At 40.6% G+C, this 22726-nt stretch overlaps 1 pseudogene across 1 annotated transcript; it reads left to right on the top strand.

The window, feature by feature from the left end:
* Nucleotides 1-18886: 18886 nt before the first annotated feature.
* LOC308258666 (small ribosomal subunit protein uS2B-like) lies at nt 18887-19478 on the top strand (annotated as a pseudogene). Its single transcript has one exon. The product of its transcript is annotated as a small ribosomal subunit protein uS2B-like (transcript).
* The last annotated feature ends 3248 nt before the right edge of the window (nt 19479-22726 follow it).

Genomic DNA, 22726 nt, shown 5'->3' with positions numbered 1-22726 from the left:
AAGGAATGCAGGTGACCTTTAGCAGTCGGCAAAGAATGGAAGAGGATTCCCCCCAGAGGCTTCCAGCCCTGCTGGGACCTTGGGTTTGGCTCAGTGACACCCATTTTAGATTTCTAACCTCCAGAACTGTAAGAAATTCATAATCTTTCCTTGTTTTAAGTCTCTAAATTTATTACAGCAGCAATAGGAAGCTAATACTAGACCTAAGCAGGCAAACATTCCTCAGCCTTTGTCATGGTCCTGGTGTTGGTACTGGGAAGGGAAGTCACACACCATATACCACCAGAGAGCATAATGGAGGCCCAACCCATGATGGGGCCACGCCAATGCCCCTTGGTCTCTCCTCTTCTACAACAGACCTAGAAGTATGCTGGCCAGGAGAAGACAGGCACTATGCATTGCAGACAGAAGAACAACCTCAGCAAGGCCCTAGGGGCCTGCAAGGGATATGCCCCACTGGAGCCTGGGAGGCCAGAGAGCCCGCAGTGGCACAGGCAAGGGGCAGCTGTAGCAGGAACATCAGGAAGGAGCAGGTTCTCCAAGGCGTTGTGGACTGCAGAGCTTTGGGCGTTATCCAAAAGGGAGAGGGCAGCTGCTGAGGAGTTGAAATGCAGGGTGTCAAGAAGACACTCGCTATGCTTTTAGAAGATTTTGGCAGCTGCCATGTGGGGAATGGCTTAGAGGAAGAAAAAGCTGATCAGGAGATGCCAGGTCAAGACTTGCATTCATCACAGCAAGGGATGACTATGGCAGCTTGGACAGGGGTGGTGAGAATGAGACACAGGGAAGCAGGTGTTTTTTGGAGGTAAGATCCACAGGACCTGGTGATTGATTTGCTCATTTAACCAATATTTTAAAAATTGCTCATTAGCATTCCTATTACATGCATCAGAATATGTCCTCATGTTGATAAGAATTTGGGATTTGTTTACTTTGGGGGTTATTATGAATAGCTTTACCATATGATATTCCTGTGCAACTCTTACTATGAACATACACTTTTATTTCTCTTGGATAAATAAGACTGATTATCTCTTGGGTAGAGCAAGTCTGCTGCATCACAGGGGACATACATATGTAACGTGTGTGTGTGTGTGTGTGTGTGTGTGTGTGTGTGTGTGTGTGTAGTACTGGGGAGAAGGGGGTCAACCTAACACTACTCTACCACTGAACTACACACTTAGCTCTCCTTTATTTTTGAGACAGGGTTTCACTAAGTTACCATGCATTGGCCTCAAATTTGTGATCATCCTGTCTTGGTCTCCCAATTACTGGGATTACGAGCAAGTGACACCATGCCTTCCTTTATATCTAACTTTTAAGCTAACTTTATATCTAACTTTTTAAGAAATTGCCACACTGTTTTCCATCCAAAGTGAGTGTACCGTTTCACATTCTCTTTGGTAATGTATTAGACTGTGAGGGTAAAAGAAAGTCAAGTGTGTTTCCTCAAGCCAAAGAACAGTGTGCTGAGTCCTTTAACCAGCTCCCCGTGTTCTATGCAGCGAGTAAGACAAGAAGGTGAAGGTGAGGACATGGTCCTATGAGCACGTTCTCTGCATCTCTTATTCCTTGGGTAGAGGAGACACAACAAAAGTTTCCTAAATTATCACCAAATTATTCTAGGGAGTGTTTGCTTGCAACCATGTAGAGACCATATTTTACCAAACCAAATAATAAGATGGGATCAGAAAGTCAATCTTGAAAAACTGATTGCTTTTAGTCTAATGTAGATGGGGAAACGGAGGCCTCAAACTGTTAGCACATGTACATCCTTTCCCCTAGTGAGTAGAGAAAAGTCTTGTCTTAAGCCACATGGTGACATATTCTATATGCCAGTTTTCTCCTTCAGATCTCTCTCCGCTCCTGTTTTAGCTTCCAAATGTACAAGTTTGGGCAAAGGCTCCCTCATCCTCCTCATTCATCACTCACTGAACAGAATACTTTCTCTCATTTGTCCTTCAAATCCTTTCTCCAAAAGAAAAAAGTGCTCTGGCCAGGAGTGTTAGCCAAAGTAGGATTTGGAAAGTTGGAGAGGGTGCCAACCAAGAAGAACCCAGAGACAAAGAGGCTTAAACTAAGACTTTCTCAAACAAACCAGGATGCACAGCCACTGATTTGAAAACATAAATTGATCTACATAGTAAAAGAATGAAGAAAGAAAGAAGTCTGGGGTGATAATCCTTCCCACTAGAAACAAAGCCAAATGCAGAGAACCCTGAGATCAAGGGGACCATGACTTTCAGAGAGTTTGAACAATTTACAAAAAACAAAAAAACTTAAACAGCTTTGGCTAGAAAGAGAACTGGAGAGGTGAAGAAAGGGGATGTTAAAGAAATGCCTTGCTGGATTAGAAGTAGATTCCTCTTTGCTTGATTGATCTCTTACCTAGAGAGCAAGAGTTCTTTGTATTAAAGGAAAGAGACGCTGAGCACTATGGCATATCCCTGTAGTCTCAGTACTTTCGAGGCTGAGACAGGAGGATTATAGGTTTGAGGCCAGCCTCAGCAACTTACGCCCTCAGCTACTTAGCCAGACCCTTTTTCAAAACAAAAAGGCCTGGTGGTATAACTCAGAGGTACAATGCCTCTAGGTTCAATCCCCAGTACCAAATAAATAAGTAAATAATGAAAAAAAGAAAAGAGAGATAGTGGGTTCAATGGTGTTCCCCTTAAAAAGCATGTCCTTGCGCCGGGTGTGGTGGCACACACTTGAAATCCCGACGCTTGGGAGGCAGAGACAGGAGGATCAAGCCAGCCGCGCTGGCTTAAGAGACCCTGTTTCAAAAAAAAAAAATGTCCTCTGGAATCTGTGAATGTGAATGTGACCTTATTTTGAAAAAGGTGTCTTTGTAGATGTAATTAATTTAAAGATCTCAAGATGAAATCATCTTGGATTGTCTGGGTGGGCCCCAAATCCAATGACAAATGTCCTTATAAGAGAAGGCAAGAAAAGAGAAGAAGGCAGGCAAAGACAGAGGCAGAGACAAGAACTCTGCAGCCACAAGCCCAGGAACACCTAGGGCCGGCTGCCAGTTGCTGGGAAGCAAAGATTCTCCCTTGGAGCCTTCGGAGGGAATGACTTCCAGCCAACAGAATTGAGAGGGATTGGGGGGGGGGGAGAGAGAGAGAGAGAGAGAGAGAGAGAGAGAGAGAGAGAGAGAGAGAGAGAGAGAGAGAGAGAACAAGGAAGGAACCCAGGGGTGTTGAACCTCTTAGGAGGGTCACCCCCCGCCCTAATTTATTTTTTATTTTGAAACAGGGTCTCACTAAGTTGCTGCTGAGGGCAAGAAATTGCTCTCTAAATTGCTGAAGTTGGCCTTGAACTCAAGATCCTCCTGTCTCAGCCTCCCAAATACTGGGATTACAGAAAAGTGCCAGAATGCCCAGCTAAATTCTGTTGTTTTGAAGCCATCTAGTTTGAGATAATTTGTTACACAGTTCAGGAAATGAATACAGAGCAGATAAATATAATATTCTTATTAAGCAGGTCTGAGAGTGGGGCCAGGGTGGGCAATGAATATACCCATGTAGAAAGGCGGAATGGGTGCAAAAACTCCCAGCTCAGTCCAGGCAGAGTGGAAGTAATGGGCAGAGGGGATCAGAGATGAAAACTGAGCGGGGCATGGTGGCACAGGCTCATAATCCCAGTACTTGGGAGGCTAAGACAGGAGGCCAGCCTCAGCTACTTAGTGAGGTCCTCTACAACTTACTGAGAACCTAAATAAAGTAGAAAAAATAAAGCTGGGGGTGTAGCCCAGAGCTAGAATGCCCCTGGGTTCAATCCCCAGTACCACAAGAGAGAGAGAGAGAGAGAGAGAGAGAGAGAGAGAGAGAGAGAGAGAGAGAGACAGACAGACAGACAGACAGACAGACAGACAGACAAAGGGACAGAGACAGAAATGAAAACTGTCTACGAGAACACTCCTCTGTAAGGACCATGGCTAGGATGCCTCAGGACAGATTTCTCATAGTGCCTTCACATTATCTACCCAGTTTGGAAACAAAATCCAGTTAGAGATTGGGAAGCAACTACTTCTCTCTCTTTCTCTGTAGTTTCCGTAAGTACATGCAACTTCTTCATTTAGTTCAGGCTCATTACCAGTGGAGCGAGCCACGGAATTCAGTTCTTTTAATCATTTTTCTCATTATTTTTCATTCTCTGTTTTAGTTGTCTCATATTTCTTCACTTCTGTCAACCAGTCCTGTGGTTATACATTTTTCTTGTCATTTGCCTTGGAAAAACAAAACTAAACAGCATAATTAGTATTGCTGATGTGAAAGATGTGACTTTTAGGGGGAGAAGAAGTTGCTATTAATTGCTGATTCACGTTGTAAACATCTTTGACTCTTTGGAGTGTACTGAAGTTCTGGCTCCCACAGGGTTCTTTGTGGCTTCCACTGGAGCTCTGCCTGACATGAAATAGTGACTCAGGCATGACTGTGGCAGAGGCTTCTACTCATGAGACATGCATGACTACAGCCTGGACCACATCACACCAGAGTGGGCTGTAGAAAAACTCCACTCAGCTACTAGTCTACATTATCTGTATGAGTATCTGTATTTACATTTTTATGCCCAAGATAATCCAAAGAGGATATTTAGTTCTTTAAAAATGGTAACTCTACTTAAAATGTAATCTATTCACTTCATCAGCACTTGTAGAGTCCAAGGTGAATGAACTTTCTATACCATGTTTTTGAACTACACTCTCCCAGCTTCGTGGCATGAAATTGTTAAATTGGGGTCAAGTTTAAAATCAGATTTTGAATTGAAAGAGGTAAAGCAATGCAGGTGGGTAAGGACCACAGTTTGAGATGGAAAGGATCGGTACTTATACTTGTAACTGTATGCTCTGTATTTGTACTCTAGCTCCAGGACACAGTCTACATGGTCATCGGGATGTTGTAAGGGGCAAATGAGAAAGGATGATATGTAAGTACCAGGCCCACAGTAGCTGTTCATCACATATATTATTTTTATGCTTTTGTTGGCATAAAATATGCATCTTAGTTAAGTTTCAAAGTTATATAAACAAACATGCACATGGGCCTTGGTATGTTTCCCTTTCTACCCACTCCTCCCCTCCCCATAAAAAATAGTGGAGTTGCTAGTGATACATTCATATCCGGGCAGAGTATAATTTTATTGCCTCTTTCATCAGTTCCTCCTTTTCTCCTCTCCACCTCCTTTCCCTTATCCTCTCCCACTATTCTACTGGTCTCTTTTCTCATTTTTCTAAAGCTCCTCTTGTTTCCTATTTTCTCTCTTTCACATATGAGAAAAAACATTCAACCCTTGACCTTCTGAGATGGTCTGAACTCACTTAATATTCTCTAGTTCTACCCAGTTTCCTGCAAATGACGTAATTTTGTTCTTTATGATGGAATAAAATTCATTGTGCATATATACCACATTTTCATTTCCAGTTTATCTGTTGATAGACATCTAGCATGAGATCAACTCTCTAACATATAGCCACCGGTAGATGTCTTTTTCAATATGACCTCCAAAGATCAGGAAATAAAACTATGAATCAATAAATGGGAAGGCATCAAATTGAAAGGCTTCTGTTCAGCAAAGGAAACCATCAAGAATCTGAAGAGAGAGCCTACAGAATTGGAGAAAATTCTGCTAGCTACTCTGAGAGAGGACTAATATCCAAAATATATACATAACTTAACATTGTTAACACCAAATTTATTTTAACAAAACTGGGGTGGGTTGCCATAAAGCATTGAATGGAAATCCACTCTTTTTTCCTTTTGAAGTCATTCACAAGTTCTGTGAGTTAAACAGAAAAATTAGGGTGGGGTTGTAGCAGCCCTTTCTAGGTTCTTCACCTATAACCGTCATGGTCTACTTGGAGTTTCATGGCTCTGCCCATTCTGTGCTAGCCTTGGGCTGTGGAACTTTTGATTGAGGTTTGCAAGTGTGGCATGCAGCACCCAGCCCCTCCAGGTGCATGCACAGCCAGCCTTATTTCAGTTCCTCATACCCTGGTACAGATCCCAAATTCTCCCAGGGCCCAGAACAACCCAGCCTCCTGGTCTTGGAATTGGGCCCTTTCAACAACCCTGAGAACTCCTTTAAACAACCCAACCTCAGGGTTTCAAGGGCCTAGACTTTGGAGGATCAATACTTGTCAATTCTCTCCCAGATCCAGAGAAGCTCAGGTTTCTGGACAGATGTCTATGGCCACTCTTCCAAGACACAGAGGAGAAAACATCTCTTATGCTTTCTCAAAGGGCCTACAACAGAGGAAACACAACTCGATTAGTGTTTATCTACATTGATAAGCCTGTCTTTAATGCAGCAGCAGCTTTGGGAAGTATTTGGGAACCTGGACTAGAAAGCCATGCTCTTTGGGTTCCAATCCCAATTCATCACTTACTATAAATCTGTTCGTGGAGTTTAGATTGCTAGATAAAATGTAGAATGCCTAATTTTATTTGAAATTCAAACAAACTATTTTTTACAAGTATGTCCTGGATGTTGCATACAATATTTGATTTGTTAGCAAAAATTGTCAGCTAATGTTATATGGAACATATGCTTACTAAATAATTACCAATTGCCATTCTGAAATTCAACTTTAACTGGCATCCTTTATTTTTTTTATTATTGTTTTGTGGGGCTGGGGATGGAACCCAGGGGCATTCTACCTCTGAGCTACACCCCAAGCCCTATTTTTTTTTTTTATTTTGAAGCAGGGTCTCACTGAGTTGCAAAGGGCCTCACTAAGTAGTTGAGGCTGTCCACAAACCTTGATCCTCCTGTCTCAGCCTCCCAAGAACTGGGACTATAAGCGTGCATCACCATGCTGGGTTGGCATCTTTTATTTTGGTTTGTTGGATCTGGCAATTTTATCTTGTACAAGACCCTTAATCCTTCTGGGCCTCTTCATTTGTAAAATGGGGATAAAAATAGTGTTGAATTTTGAGTACCTATCTCATAGAATTGTTACAAAGAGCCAATCAATTACTATTTGTAAGTGCTTAGAACAGGACTTCACAGACAAGAAGCACTAATAGATAATTGTTAGCTGAATGAACAATCCAATCAATCTTTTCTTCAAGCTGTCTATACATGCTTTACATTGACAACTATATTACCTTGTTCTACAAAAACACAAGAATCATAGTCCCTGAGTAAGGGTAGAAAATAGGGAATTGGCTTCTCTCCCAACACAGTGATTTCAACTACCTTCCAGGTACCCGTTCCACAGTGGCCTCCACTGTTCCCACAGTAGCCTCCACTGTTACAGTTACTTAGTTCTATTCCCACTCCTTTTCCCCCTTTTCCCCAATGTCAGTGCAGAATGGAGTTCACTCAGCAGGTGGTAGATGAAGGGAATGGGAAGGCGGTGGTAGGCCCCAGCTGCATTCCCCCACCCCCTTATGACCACTGCGGAGCCTCCTCCTTGTCCCTCAGATAAATTCCAGGCCCATCACAACCCTCACTCATCTTTCTCTCTCCCCAAATAAAGACCTGTGTGTAAGAAGCCAATGCTGGAACAGATGTCTAGTCTTACTGCCTTTGCCTTCTTGCGCAGGGCCTTGGGGTGGAGGCATTAGAGAGGTGAGTGAGGAAGAAGCCATGAGAAGGTGCATTTCCATCTCTGGTCAGGACACCCTCCTTGGACACACTTCATCAAGCCATGTGGCCACTGGGCTTCTCCCTCACATCACTAGCACAGGAGCCTATTGCGAGTCAACACTGGGGCATCTTCTGCAAGAGCCTCCAAACTCAGACAGATGAGCCTTCAAGGGACCTCTATTTTCCTTTTTCAGGTACTGAGGACTGAACCAGGAACATTCTACCTCGGAGCTACATGCCCAGCTCTTGTTTTATTACTTTGAAGCCAGGTCTCACCAAGCTGCTCAGAGTGTCACTGAATTGCTGAGGCTGGCCTCAAACCTGTGATCCTCAAGTACTGAGATTACAGGTGTATGCCACTATGCCTGGCTTCACAGAGCCTCTCTTGAGGCAGTTGGGAATCACTGGGCTTCAGGATGGAATCCATTTTAATCTTTTTTTTTATTGTTTTTCCTCAAAGTAGAACTAGAGCCTAAAAAAGTCATGAATCAAAGACAGGAAATTAAGAGGGAAGCTGAACATTTGCAAAGTAAGTGTCTCTCCCTTCACTGGGTGGTCAGACTGTGTCACAAGATAGGCTATAATATGGGTGCAGCTGAGGCAAAAAGACTGACAGGCACCCCAGGAATAGACAAGCGCATGATCCGAGATCACTGAGAACCAATAGCACACAGCCCTGGCTTGGCATGTACTTACAGCAGGAGAGGAGAGGGTGTGCACAGCAAGATCCAGCCTCCAACAACACAGCAGGAGCTCCTCCACAGCCCAGGAAGGCAGTGTGGTGGAAAGTCCACACTGAGTGCTGCAGTGGAAAGACCCCACCTCTCCCCCGTGGGGCCCAAATGCAGAAAGCAGGTCTAGAGACATTGAGGCATACACATTAGCAGAACAAAGGAGCACAGGATGAGCCTGAACAGAGGCGGGCTGTAAGCCCAGCAGAGGCCCATGGGCTCTCTGTTGCCTGGCAAGAAAGTGTTCCTGGCCTAGAGCCCATTCTTAAGTAGCTGAGTAAGGGGTCAAAAGACTGCACGCACAAGCTTGCCCTTCCCAAAAGGAAACAAAACCAACTAGTCAGAAGTGGCACCACTGGAAAGAAGAAAGGAACATATGTCAGTCACTAAGTTTTTAAAAGAAGAAAAGACACCCAGACCCAGGTTTGAGGGAATTCAAATCGGCGTGGGGTTCCAACAATCTCTCCTCCAATAGTCCTCAAACCCTGAAAGGCACATTTGGCCTTTACTCCTCAGCCTCGACCCACAAGGAGGTTCTGTTCCAAAGCTCCAGGAGCCATTCGGGGGCTTGTAAGTGTCAGGTCTCAGCCTCCTTGACTCAGAATTCAGTTTCACTGACAGCACTTCAGCAGGAAGAGAAGGAAAGAAAACTGGTGTCCCAGTGCTGCAATCACATGGATGCTCTGGGTTTCTAGTTGTCTATGCTACATACCAAACATCCCCAAACCTAAAAGCTCAGTTAACAATTTATTCTCCTTCACAATTTTGCAGGTTGTCTGGGTAATTCTTCCATTTCCTGTGTTGGCAGATGGTTTCAGCTGTCTGGATGCTCTACTGGAAGTCAGGGCTATTGGTGAGGGGCCCAGTCCTTTCCCTTATGGACTTCTCCACATGGCTCCTTGGGCTGCCTCACAGCATGGCGGATGGGTTCCCAAAAGCAACCTTTCAAGAGTGAGTATTCCAAGATGGAGAAACTAGAAACTTGTAGGCCAAGTGAAAGCTGGACCCAAAACTGGCACAGCATCTTTTTTTTAATCATATTCAGTTAGTTAAAGTGGTTATAGACTCATCCCAGAGCCAAACTGAGAGGAAATTGTACAGAAGCATGAATACTAAAATTCATGATATATTAGGGCTCATCAAAAAATAGAGTCTACCACTCTATTACTTCTGGGTTTGATAATACCCCCATATAATACTCTCCCTAGGCATACTATTCAACTGAAATCATATTTATTGAATACTTTTAGTGTTAACTTCACTATACTTTTTGTTTGGTATGGGGGAGAGGTTGTTTCTATCTTTACATAAAGAGCTCATAGTTGAACAGACAGAACAAATAGGTACATAAATTCTTGTGAAAGGCATAATATCAACACTTGCTACTTAAATAAACTAAAAAAGAAAAGGGTTTAGTTGGGAGGAAAATATTTCAAGCTACAGAATTATGAGGAATTTTTATGGAAAATTGCTGAGAATGTGCTTTATAAAGTTATAAACCACTATAGAAATATAAAAATGTCCATATTCCTGCTGTTGTTACTATAGAATCATGGTTTATTGAAAAACTATATTTAAGCTGGGCATGGTGGCTCACCCTTGTAATTCCAGTACTTGGCAGGCTGAGACAGGAGGATTGCACAGGTTTGCAGCCAGCCTCAGCTACTTAGTAAGGCCCTTTGCAACATAGTGAGACCCTGTTTCCAAATGCAGAATAAAAAAATGGGGCTGGGGGTGTTGCTCAGAATGACCTGGGTTTAATCCTCCAGCACCACCACACACACACACACACACACACACACACACACACACACACACACACACACAGAAAACAACCAAAACTATATTTAAGGGCTTCTGCTTTCTCTAAGTATAGTTGGCTAATCTATCTCCCCTTTTTACTTTTTTGTTGATACCGGTGATTGAACTCAAGGGCATTCTGCCTGCAAACTATACACACCCCTTGTCTTTTTTTTGGAAACAGGATCTCACTAGATTGCTGGGAGTCTCACTAAGTTGTTAAGGCTAGCCTCAAACTGCAATTCTCCTATCTCATCCTCCCAAGTCCTGGATTACAGGCCTGTGCCACCAAGCACAGCTCCCTATTACTCTTTCAGAAACATACTTGAGAAGAGTAGGAGCTCTGAAGTCAGCCCGCCTGATCGCTAGCTGCAAGTTCCTCAACCTCTCCATGCCTATATGCTGTGTCAAAGTGGAGAAGACTACTGTCTTCCTCATTTTGTGTGTGTGTGAATTCATGTGTACAAGGTGCTCAGAACAGTATTTGGCACATTGAAAAGAGTGTTAACTGTTGTTGACAAATGTGCTAGGGTTGAATAATGTCCCTACCCCAGAGATGTCCATGTTCACAGGAACCTGTGAATATGTTAACTTACATGGCGACAGGGACTTTGCATATATGATTAAGTTAAAGATCTTGAGATGGAAGAGTGTGTGCTGAATTATCCAGTGGGCTCAATGTAATCACAGGGGTTCTTATAAGAGGGAGCAGGAAGGATAGAGATGTAAATATGGAAGCAGAGTGTGGAATAATGGGAGGAAGGTGCAAAACAATGCAGACAGTCCTCTATAATCTGGGAAAACAAAGCACAGATTCTCCCTTAGAGCCTCTAGAATAAACATATCCCTGCAAAGTCCATTTTGGACTTCTGACCTCCAAAGTTATAAAATAATAAATCTTCATTGTTCTAACCCACCAAATTCTGGTTTATTGTGGCAGCAATAGGAAATTAACGTGATGATGATGATGATGATGATGATGATGATGATGATGGAGCTAATTTGCAAGCCAGCACCTTCCACAGACAATCAAGAAACAATCTAACCACCAGAGAAGCGCACATTCTCCAACCCCAGGGAAATCTCTTAGGTAGAGGCCTGATGAGCACTAAGCAGCTCTGTGCATTTGATTCAATCACTGCTGTCTCCATTGTTTTTCTTTAGATTTTCTAAGCCACTTGTTCAAACATCAGAACAATGCTAACTACTTTGCATTTATATTTTATGACTTGTTTTTGAGCATTTTCATCAATATTTCATCAGGAAGTCACTAGCTTTACTTTAATTACATATTTTGTAAAGTTTTCAGCATGCTTGGGTGTGATTTTTTTTTTTTTTTCATGTATTGAGGTCAGCTTTAGGTTCTTTTCCTTTTTGGTTCGTACATCCCAAAGCATGTAGCAGGCAAGAAGAAGAAGTGTTCAGTATTGTAAAAGTACTAACAACTCACATCTGCAATTCACTTTACAGTTTGCATGGGTTTTTAATTTGTTTTTGTCAAACTCATCTTACTTATTCTCACAATTTTTTTGTGACTGGAAAATTTGCCTTAGGGAGGTTGAGGATGAATTATGAGAGTGGCATAAATAGAAATTAGTGGGGCTAGGATTTCACACGTGCCTCTTGATTCTAAAATCAGTAACTTCAGGTAATGGAAATTGGTTGTTAGCAGGGCTCTTAAGCCCCGCTTTTCTCGGTCGCCATCTTCCCGGAAGTCACCACAAAACCAGCGCCTTTCATAGCCAGAAAACACCATCACCAGAAAAACAAAAAATCCACCAGGCTCCAGAGAGAAAGCAGACTGAGAACAGAGCTCAGGGCCACAGAGGAGACACACGCGCCGGAGGACGCGGCAGCAGCGCCATACTGCCGGCGGCAGCGGCGAACTCATCGGACGCCTACAGCAAGCAGAGGTGAGCCGCTGAGGAACAGCCAGGCGGGATCTTTCGGCGCAGAGAGGATTTAAAGCTCCCAGTGGCTGAGCTCAGCACACGCTGCAGGGATTCAGAGTGGAAATCAAAACCAGAGAAGAAAAAATACACCAGCCTCATGGCCGAGGGCGTAGCCGTGGCGCCATATTGCCACCGGTGGCGGCAGCAGCAGTGAATTCGCGGAATCCAGCACAGCTACATCTGCGTACTCAAGAACAGTGAGTCAAATTGTGGGCCACAGAGGAGAAATCCCAGTACTGTACCTCACTGAGGTACTCACTGTACCCAGTGAGGGAGTGGTGGTGGCAGAGATACCACACCATAGGAGAATGTGCAACCTGGCACCCCCCATAGTTTAAAGCAGCCTCTATTGACTCCCTGGGTCAGAGACTCTGTGATAAAACCCAGTAAAGGAGTAGTGGGGTCTGAGATACTACTGACTCGAGATCCAGAACACCTTAAGTGAAGTCATAGTGACCCAAGGGAAGAACCCAGAGAAGGCACAAACATCCGAAATCATGGGAAAGAGGAATAATACTGGAGCAATGAATGCCGCCCACAACCCCACAACATCAGAACCTGATAAAACAGAAAATCAGAGATTTCTAGAAGATCAAATCAGGAAAATAACTGTAGAAATAATAGAGGTGCTTCGAAAAGAACTCAGAGAGAGCCAAAAAGAGATAAAGGATGCAATTAATGAAGTAAAGGCCTCAATTCAAAGCACAAACAACCGATTAGACCACATGGAGAACAGAATCTCGCTCTTAGAAGATGAGCAATCCAAAAATGAACGCATAGTTTCTAATCTAGAAAAAAATATCCGACAGCAGGAATCTGACATTGAAGAAATATGGGCCCATCTTAAGAGAGCTAACCTAAGAATAATTGGAAAAGAGGAGGGAAAAGAAAGTGAAACCAAAGGGATCAACAATCTCTTCAAGGAAGTAATAGCAGAAAATTTTCCAAACGTAGAGCAAGAGGTTGATGCACAGGTCCAGGAAACTTATAGAACTCCCTTTAGACAGGATCGGAGAAGAGGATCCCCACGCCACATAATTGTCAAAATGACCAATGTGGAAGCCAAGCAGAGAATCTTAAAGGCAACAAAAACAAAGGGCCAAGTGACATTCAGAGGCAAACCAATTAGAATCACTCCAGACTTCCCAAACCAAGTCATGAGAGCCAGAAGGGCTTGGAGTAACATATTCCAAACTCTGAAAGAAAACAACTTCCAGCCAAAAATTTCCTATCCAGCAAAACTTTCTATCAAATTAGATGGAGAAATAAGAAGCTTCCATGACAAACAGAAACTGAAGGAATTTATGTCTTCAAAACCAGCGCTAGAGAAAATACTCAAAGAGATTAACTACAAAGAAGAAATAGGTAACACTCACCAGAACCAGAGAAACAAGAGTTTCCATCCAACAGACAACTAAGATTGGTTATCTGTGGAGATTCATTATTTATGTTAGTCTTTTACCTATCTCTAAATTGTATTGTTTGCCTTTATTGTTATTAATTTTTAGGATTTCTAGTTGGGATATTAATATACCTTCAGATATAGCATTTGGAAATATTTTATCCAATTCTATTAGTAACTTTTAACTCTGTTTACATTGTCTTTGGATATACAATATATTTTTTTTATTTTCTAGGGAGTTTGTATATTCTTCTGTTGCCTGTGCCATTGAAATCATATCCAAGAAATCACTGCCAATTTCAATGTTGTGAGGTTTTATGACCCAGATTTTCTTCTAAAAGTTTATAGTCTTAAGATTTATATTTAGGTCTTTTATCTATTTTGAGTTAATACTTGTATGTGGGATTAGGTAAGGGTCCAATTTTATTCTTTTCCATGTAATTATTATTTTTCAACAATATTTAGTTAAAAGATTATTATTTCCACCACCAAATGTTCGTGGAAACCTTGTCAAAAATAACTTGACAATATAGGGAAGAATTTAGCTCTAGGCTTGTATTTAACTCCAATGGTTTATATATCTGCCTTTAGAACAGTACTACACTGTTTCAATTATTGTAGCTTTATATGGTTTGAAATCAGAAAATATATATCTGCTAGCTTTGTTCTTTTTCAAGATCGTTTTGGGTATCTAGAATTCATATTCCATATTAGGATAGATTTTTTTCTGAAAAATAAATATATAAATATATGATAGTTTCAACAAAAAAACAGAAAAAATATGCTCTGGTAAGAAAGAAAGCAAAAAGAAATATTGAAATGTTATCTTTAAATCATCAAAAGCTTGGCATCAGACAAATGAAACTGTTATGTGAGATTATCATTTTTAATTTTGGATAAATTGCTATAATACTAGATGTCAACCACTAAGCCAAGCATGGGAAGGAGGGATGGGGAGGGAATGGGGTGGGGATCGGGTGGGGGCTGACTGGGCGATGTGTGCACGTATGTCTACCAAAGTTTGTATCCCACTATGATGTATGAATACAGTGCACCAATAAAATAAAATTAAAAAAAAAAAATAAAATCAGTAACTTCAAATTTTTTCAAAACGATTTTTAGGGACTTACCTATTTGGAAATGTGTCATTGCCACTGTCATCATATTCTTACTCTCTCCTCTCCTCTCCTCTCCTCTCCTCTCCTCTCCTCTCCTCTCCTCTCCTCTTCTCTTCTCTCTCTCTCTCTCTCTCTCTCTCTCTCTCTCTCTCTCTTTCTCTCTCTCTCTTTCTCTCTCTCCATACTTCTTCCCTTCACTGATTATTTGAGATAAAAGGATCAACGTGTTATAGATTCAAAAATACAGGCATGATATTTCCCAGGCTGTCTTGAGAAGTTCAAGTGTGAAGTCTCCCAGGTCCACGAAACCATACATATTCTTATGACCAAAGCAATACATTAGCAGGGTTTGATGATACACTCCTGTAATCCCAGTATTTGGGAGACTGAAACAGAAGGATCACAGGGTCTTGACCAGCCTCAGCAACTTACTGAGGTTTTCCACGGCCCTGCTTCAAAATAAAACAAACAAAATAAATAAATAAATAAATAAATAAATAAATAAATAAATAAATAATAGAGCTGAGGGTGTAGCTCAAGGGTAGAGTGCATCTAGGTTCAGTCCCCAGTACTCCCTCACACACAAAGCAATAAATACATTGAGAATTGAGTGCCATTTAAAAAAAATACTATCAATAAAAAACACATTTCTTAAGTATTGGGAAATATTAGTGAGACTGTGAAGTGAGAAAATAATTTGACTTCTTGGCTTTCAGAACTACTTGAAGTTCAGTTTTAATCTAATAAGCCAAAACTCTAAAATGTTTAATATGGGCCTCACCTGGGGCCTTTTGGTGTATTCTTTCAGAAGCAAATCTGGATTTAGGCCTTATACCTTTAGCTTTGGGAATGAAAGGAGATATTGATTACCACTAAAATGCTGAAAGCTGTGCTGAGGATGCTCTGGAATATCTTGCAGCAATCCTTACTCAGTTTGTCAGGTCGCTTCACTTTGGGGAGCAATCATGCAGGTGGAAATTAAATAATAAAGAAATGCTGAGGAGCCTGCAGAGACTCTTGAGAATCTTGTCACTAAAAATAAACAAGATAAAGCCCCCGCAGAACTAGACAACCTTAAATAATCCCGACAGTGAAGTCTCACACCTTCCATGAAGTTTGTTTTTTGACCTGGACCAGACAAAAACTCTGGCAATTACAAGGTTCTAGAATACCCAAGTTCCAGTGCTTCAAAAGCTAACATGAGATCCTAGGAAGCATCTAGGGATAAGCGTCATTCCAGATAACTGAGCACAAAACCAAGATTAATTTTAAAATAATGATTTACTATAAATTAGCAAAACTGGATTTGACCATATAATGGGAAAAAATCCCACTCATAATAGTCACCAAAGATAGTCACCCCTAATAAATAGATCTAACAAGAATGTATAGGACCTATGTGCGTAAAACTAAAGTGTACTAAAGCATAAAAGGGAGATCTAAATAAATGGAGAGTTATGCTATGTTCTTAGATGGAAATCATGGAAATAAAGAAATTTCTATCCTTCCCAAATTAATCATAAATTCAACATGATCCTAATCAAAATTCTACTCATTTTCATGGGACTTAACAAGCATGTTCTAAAATTCATAGAGAAATGAATATGGTCAAAAATAACTAAAGACTTTTTAAAAAAGAACAAAGAGGCATTGATTTAACAGACTGAAAAACATACTATAAATCTATAGCCATTAAAATGTGTGATTTTAACACATGGATGCATTGGAGAAGTCAGGCAGTTTAAGAATACAGACAGAAAACTGTGTATCTATGGGAATTTAGTACATAATAGAGGTGGTTTTCAAAATTAATGAGTATAAGTTATGATTGTATTCTGCAGCAAGTAACAGAAACCTGAAAAATAGTAACTTAATCAATCAGGGATTCATTTTCTTTGCATCATAAGAAGTAGAGTTGTGCTCCTGGGCTTTTGCAAAGATGCAAGCCATCCTCAGTCCCTTCAGCTTTCAAACCCTACTCCTCATCACAGGTCCCTGCCTTCATGCAGAGGGCTTCCTGGGCACCTTGTTGCCCTTCTCAGTAGATCATGTCCACTTCAGGTAGCAATAAAGAAAAAAACAAGGAGGAAGAGCTTTGTTGTGAAAGCAGGGCTTTTCCAGAAATCCCAGGAAGACTTCTGTTAGCATTCCACTGGGCAAAACTGGCATGCCATCACTCAAGCTTCAAAATGAATGGGGTGCCAGGAAAGGTCGGGGTGATGGAGCCAAGGGTAGGAAATTTCAGTTGGACAAGAGGAATAAGTTCAAGAGATCTATTGTACAACATGGCAGCTATACTTAAAAAACATATATTGTATTCTTGAAAATTCCTAAAGGTGGATTTTGTATTCTTACCATACACACAAAAACGACAGGCATATGAGGTAATATATGTATTAATTAGTTCAACTTAGCCATTTCATGAGGTATAAATATCTCAATAACATGCTATGTATAACAAATATATACAATTTTTATTTGTTAATTAGAAAAACTATGAAAAGAATAGGATATACAGATTTTTAGCTGGGTACCCTAACATGATAAAAAAAATAGAAAGTTGGCCTTTCCCATCAAGAAGTAAGAGAAACTGTCTGGGTAGGCATTTAGCAGCATCTATGGTGTGAGGGCTATGTAGTTATCTAAGACCGTAAGGTTGGTTTAATGCTATCCCATGTATATCTTCCAATTCTTAACATTTATCCTTGAAGTTTTCAAGGTTAAAACCAATGGAATGATGAAGTGTGTGCATGATCAGAGGAGAGAGGTACACTATAAAGCTCACCAGTCCTTCCTGCCCCATTTGCATGTCACATTCATGATGCTCCATGAGCCAGGAATGCTCATGGACTCATAATGGATGGAAGTTCATTGACGCTCAAAACAAGCACAACGTAAGTGCTTTACATCTGTCATTAAATGGGAGTGCTGCCGGCCTTGAGAGGCTATGTTCTCCATTCAAACCAGAGCTTACTTCAAAGAGTGGGAGAAGGCAACAGTATTGAAGACAGAAATAGAAATGACCTGGAAACTCTATCATATCATTTCTTACTCATGTTACTTTTGCCTGCATTAGTAAACTCATAAGCCTTCCATGACAATTCCATAGAGGAAACAGAAAGATAAGGCAGCCCCAATTCTTTTTCGTCAGTTGTTTCTTATTGGCAAATCAGAGACAGAAAATGTTAGTAAAATGTTTGTGTATCAAAAAGTTGAGTTAAGCCAGGCGTGGTGGTGCACGGTTGTAATCCCCGCACTTGGGAGGCTGAGACAGGAGGATCACACAGGTTCGAAGCCAGCCTCAGCTACTTAGCGAGGCTCTCAGCAACTTAGTGAGACCCTGTTTCCAAATAAAATATAAAATAGGTCTGGGAGTATAGCCCAGAGGTAGAAAGCCACTGGGTTCCACTCCCCCCCCAAAAAAAGTTGAGTTAATTGTGTATAGTGATTCTGTTGCTCTGGTAAGACTGGATTATATATGAATATGTAACCTACAATAGCTGGATGCAGTGGTACATGCCTATAATTCCAGTAATGTAGGAGACTAAGGAAGGAAGACTGCAAGTTCAATATCAACCTAGACAACTTAGAGGGATCTTGTCTTAAAATGAAAACGGATGGGGGTATAGCTCAATGGCAGAGTGCTTGCCTGGCATGTGCAAAACATGGATTCAATCTCCGGTACCACAAAAGAAAAACAAGATAGCTATGACATGTAAATTGTATGCTCACAGTGATTCTATATATGAGCTATGCACAGGGTTACCACCACGTCCAGGACTATACATGTGATCAAAAAGGCCCACAAGACCCTAAGACTTCACCTTTGATTAAGTCACCTGCAAATCTGGCTGATCTGGAAGCTAACCAAGTAGACTTCAGTAGCTTTGACATGACAAAGTATTCAGACTTATAAAAATGGTTCTGAAAAAAATCACAAAACAACTACCCCTATCGCAACAATAAGTCCCTGGGGACTTGTGTTACATTTCTTAAGATGTCCACTTTTCAACAACAATATATATATATATATATATATATATATATATATATATATGAAAAATACCAAGAAACAAAAGAAAAAGCAATTATTAGAAACCATGCCTAAGGCAATCCAGATTTTTAAACTTTCTAAATAGACTTTAAATCATGTTTTTAAAGTATATTCAAAGAACTAAAGGAAGATGTATCTAAAGAACCAAAGGGCCCTTTATGTGCTGCCCAGAGAGGGGTCTATACTGCGTTGTTCTTGATTCCCGGGGTTACTTCAAGGAAAATATCACAATGTCCAGAGCTCTTGATGTCCTGCATATGAAGGAGGATGTCCTTGAATTCCTTGGAGCAGGAACCCACTTAGATGGAACCAATCTGAATTTCCAGATGGAAAAATAATTCTACCAAAGGAAATGTGATGGCATCTACATCACAAACCTGAAGAGGACCTGGGAGAAGTGTCTGCTGGTGGCTCAAGCCACTGTCTCTAGTGAGAACCTGCTGATGTCAGCATTCTAGCCTCCAGAAACACTGACCACAGGGCCATGCTCGAGTTTGCTGTGACCACTGGAGCCATCCTGATCACTGGCCACTTCGCTCCTGGGACCTTCACAACCAGATCCATGTTGCCTTCTGGGAGTCACGTTTTCTGGTGGTAACTGACCCCAGGGCTGACCACCAGCCTCTCACAGAGGCATCTTCCACCAACCTGCCCACCATCACACTGTAGAACACAGATTCTCCCTTGCACTATGTGGGCATCTCTATTCCCTGCAACAACCAGGGAGCTCACTCTGTGGGGCTGATGTGGTGAATGCTGGCCCAGGAAGTCCAACACAAGCATGGCACCAAGTACAAACCCTGGAGTTTAAGAGTACAATAATTTAAAATTTTATTAAATGAGTTCAGTAGTAGATTTGAGCCAGTGGAAGAATCAGCAAATTTGAATATAGGTCAAAGACACTATTCAGTTCGAAAATAGAAGAAAGATGAAAAATGGTAAATAAAGCCTTAGAAACTTATGACAAACTACCAAGTATGCAATCAAATGCAAAGTAGGAGTCCTAGAAGAAGCAAAGAGGGAAAAGTGTGCATAAGTAATGGCTAAAATGTTCTCAAACATAATGAAAAACATTAGTTTATATATCCAAGGCCAAAACCCAGGATCCAACTATATATATATATATATATGTATATGTATATATATGTATATGTATATATACTTATATACATATATATGTATATATATGTATGCATATGTATATATATGCATATATATTGGAAATATATGTATGTATGTATATATATACATACATATATATACATATATATACTGTTTACTAGAGACACTAGATTCAAAAGCATAAAGTGTTAACTGTAAATGAAGAAAAAAGATAAACTATACATTTGTCAAAAGATAACTAAAACTGCTATATATATGAATATCAGATTAAATATATTTGAACACAAAATTGTTATAAGAAACAAAGATGAACATTATACAATGATGAAAGGACCAGTCTATCAAAAGTACATAATAATTAAAACACATATATATTTTAAACAATTTCAACAAATCACTGTGATGATGCTATTGAGTAGGTAGGGCTGAACAGCAGTAGGCTTCACAATCTATGTACTCATTCAGTGAGTGATTAGGTATTGAGTGAATACCAGCGAGCATTAGATAGATAAATAGATAGTTCCAGAATATGATGCAAAATCTGACAAAATTGAAGGGAGAAATATACAATTCAACAATAATAACTGGAAGCTTCAGTAAACTACTTCTAACAATGGATAGAAGTAAATAGAAGATCAACAAGAAAATAGAACACGTGAGCATTAGACACCAAGTAAACCTGGCAGAGGCCTACAGAAAACTCGGCGAGTGGCAGAAGAAATATTTTTCTCAAGTACACATGAATCATTCTTTAGGATAGACCATATGTTCCTCCACAAAACAAATCTCAATACGCTTTGAAGAATTTAAGTAATACAAAGTATGTTCCTTAACCACAATGAAATGAAAATAGAAATAAAAAGTGGAAGGATATTTGGGAAATTCACAAATGCATGGGAATTAAATTTCCAAAAAGCAACAAATCAAAGAAAAAAAATCACAAGGGAAATGAGAAAATACTCTGAGATGAATGAAAATGAGAACAAACATACCAAACTTATGGGATACAAATAAATCAGCTGGAAGCTCTTCTCTGTCTGCAATGCCTGCAACTCTTGATGCATTTTAAGAGCTATAATTTCAAAACATTTCTAGTTTTCTTGTTAATGCCTTCTGGAAGCCCAGAAAAGTCAAATAATTTCCCCACAATCACATTGGTAGTTAATGGAGACAGTTAAGTCCAGGGATGCCCAATTCCTACATTATTGGTGGGATCCCTCAAACATCTTGTCCTTTTCCATCACACTTCTCAGCAAATAATGTTTCCTTTACTGCCACAAACCACAGTTAATTGCATATTTACCTAATCCACCTATTAACTCATAACATGTGAGGACTTGCATTTCTAGGTGCATTATAGTGGTGCTTTGAATAGTAGTTATGAAAACATATCTGGCACCCATTATATGATAGGCATTGGACTGGGAGGTGGAAAAAATGGAGAGGGCAAAGTCTTTGCCTTTGAAGAGTCCAGTCATATCTATTAGATCTTCAATAAATTCCTCAGTAGTTGAGTTAATCAGCCCTGACTTACTTTATAGCATTGCAGAGATTTACCAAAGTTCTTTTAAACATCCTAGTAAAAAGTTTGGCATGAAGCAAAAACTCACCAGACACCACCACCATCTTTAACACCATCAGTGATCACCCCAAGCTCACATTTTTCAAATAGAAAATTTCTAAAATCAGACTACGAAGAAATTTTACTAAGATGTGTGTGTGTGTGTGTGTGTGTGTGTGTGTGTGTGTGTGTGTGTGTGTGTGTGTGTGTGTACTGGGGTTCCTAGAGGCCCTTCTACCTCTGGGCTACACTCCCAGACCTGTTTTTAATATTTTTATTTTGGAAACAGGGTCTCTTAAGCCAGCGCGGCTGGCTTTGAACCTGCACAATCCTGTCTCCGCCTCCCAAGCGCGGGGGATTACAATTGTGCGCCACCACGCCCGGCTGGATATATGTTTTTCACTGACAAATGAGATCATGTGCTCCTTCCAGGGAGTAGGTTGCTTCTTGCCTTTTGAGAAAATAAACTTAAAAGAGATTTATTTTAAAAATATGGACAGCAGCAATAAAAAATGCAGCCCTAGTTTAAAAAGTAAATTTAATGATGAGTAAATTTATCGTTAAAACACACACACACACACACACACACACACACACATGTGCATGCACACACGCACGGGTGCACACACACACACATACAAAGAAAAGTGTAAGATATGAATCATACCACACAGCTGATGAATCAGTCTGTGTCTTTCCAAAGAAAAGTGAGATCTAGACTTTTTCTAGCTCTGCTACCACTATACAAGTTCTCATAGGAGGGACTGTGCCAAGGCTCTGCAGAACTTGGGAAGAAGTGGGTTTTATTCTCTCTAGGCTATGAACACAATGTTGCTACAAAATGGATCTCTGAAAAGACCCTGTACTTTCACTCTAACAGGTTATCCTGTCGCTTGATGCTCAATGGATTTCTCTTTAAACAAGAAGAAACGCTCTGTGTGGACAAACAGGCTCAGTGGTAAAGGATAAAGGCCTGAAAAGAGCTTATGAGTATCAGCGATTTCATAAAAGGGACCTAGAATCAATGAGTCATGGAGACATAGGACCTAAATAAGCATTTCATAACAAAATGGATACTAGCCCAAGTCAATGAATTCACACTAATTTTTCAAATTTTAACTTACTACACATTAATGAACTTTTGGTGACTATTTTGATCAGGACTGGATTGGTTATGGGGCTGCTAAAAACTAAAATAAAAATTTAAAAATCACTCCAAATATCTTAGTGGGCTATGATAAAATTTTACTTCTTGCTCAAGTTTCTTATGAGTTGGCAGAAGCCTCTGCTCTTTCGTTGCTTCGAAGTCCAGGCTGATGGAGCTGCTACCATCGCAAACATGGCTGGTCACCAAGTCAGAGGAAAGATTGTTCCGGATGGTCCTATT

The sequence above is a fragment of the Muscardinus avellanarius genome, assembly GCF_963383645.1.
Source record: "Muscardinus avellanarius genome assembly, chromosome: 2".
Lineage (NCBI taxonomy): Eukaryota > Metazoa > Chordata > Mammalia > Rodentia > Gliridae > Muscardinus > Muscardinus avellanarius.
Note: the sequence above shows the minus strand (reverse complement) of the source record. Positions and strands in the feature narration are given on the sequence as shown.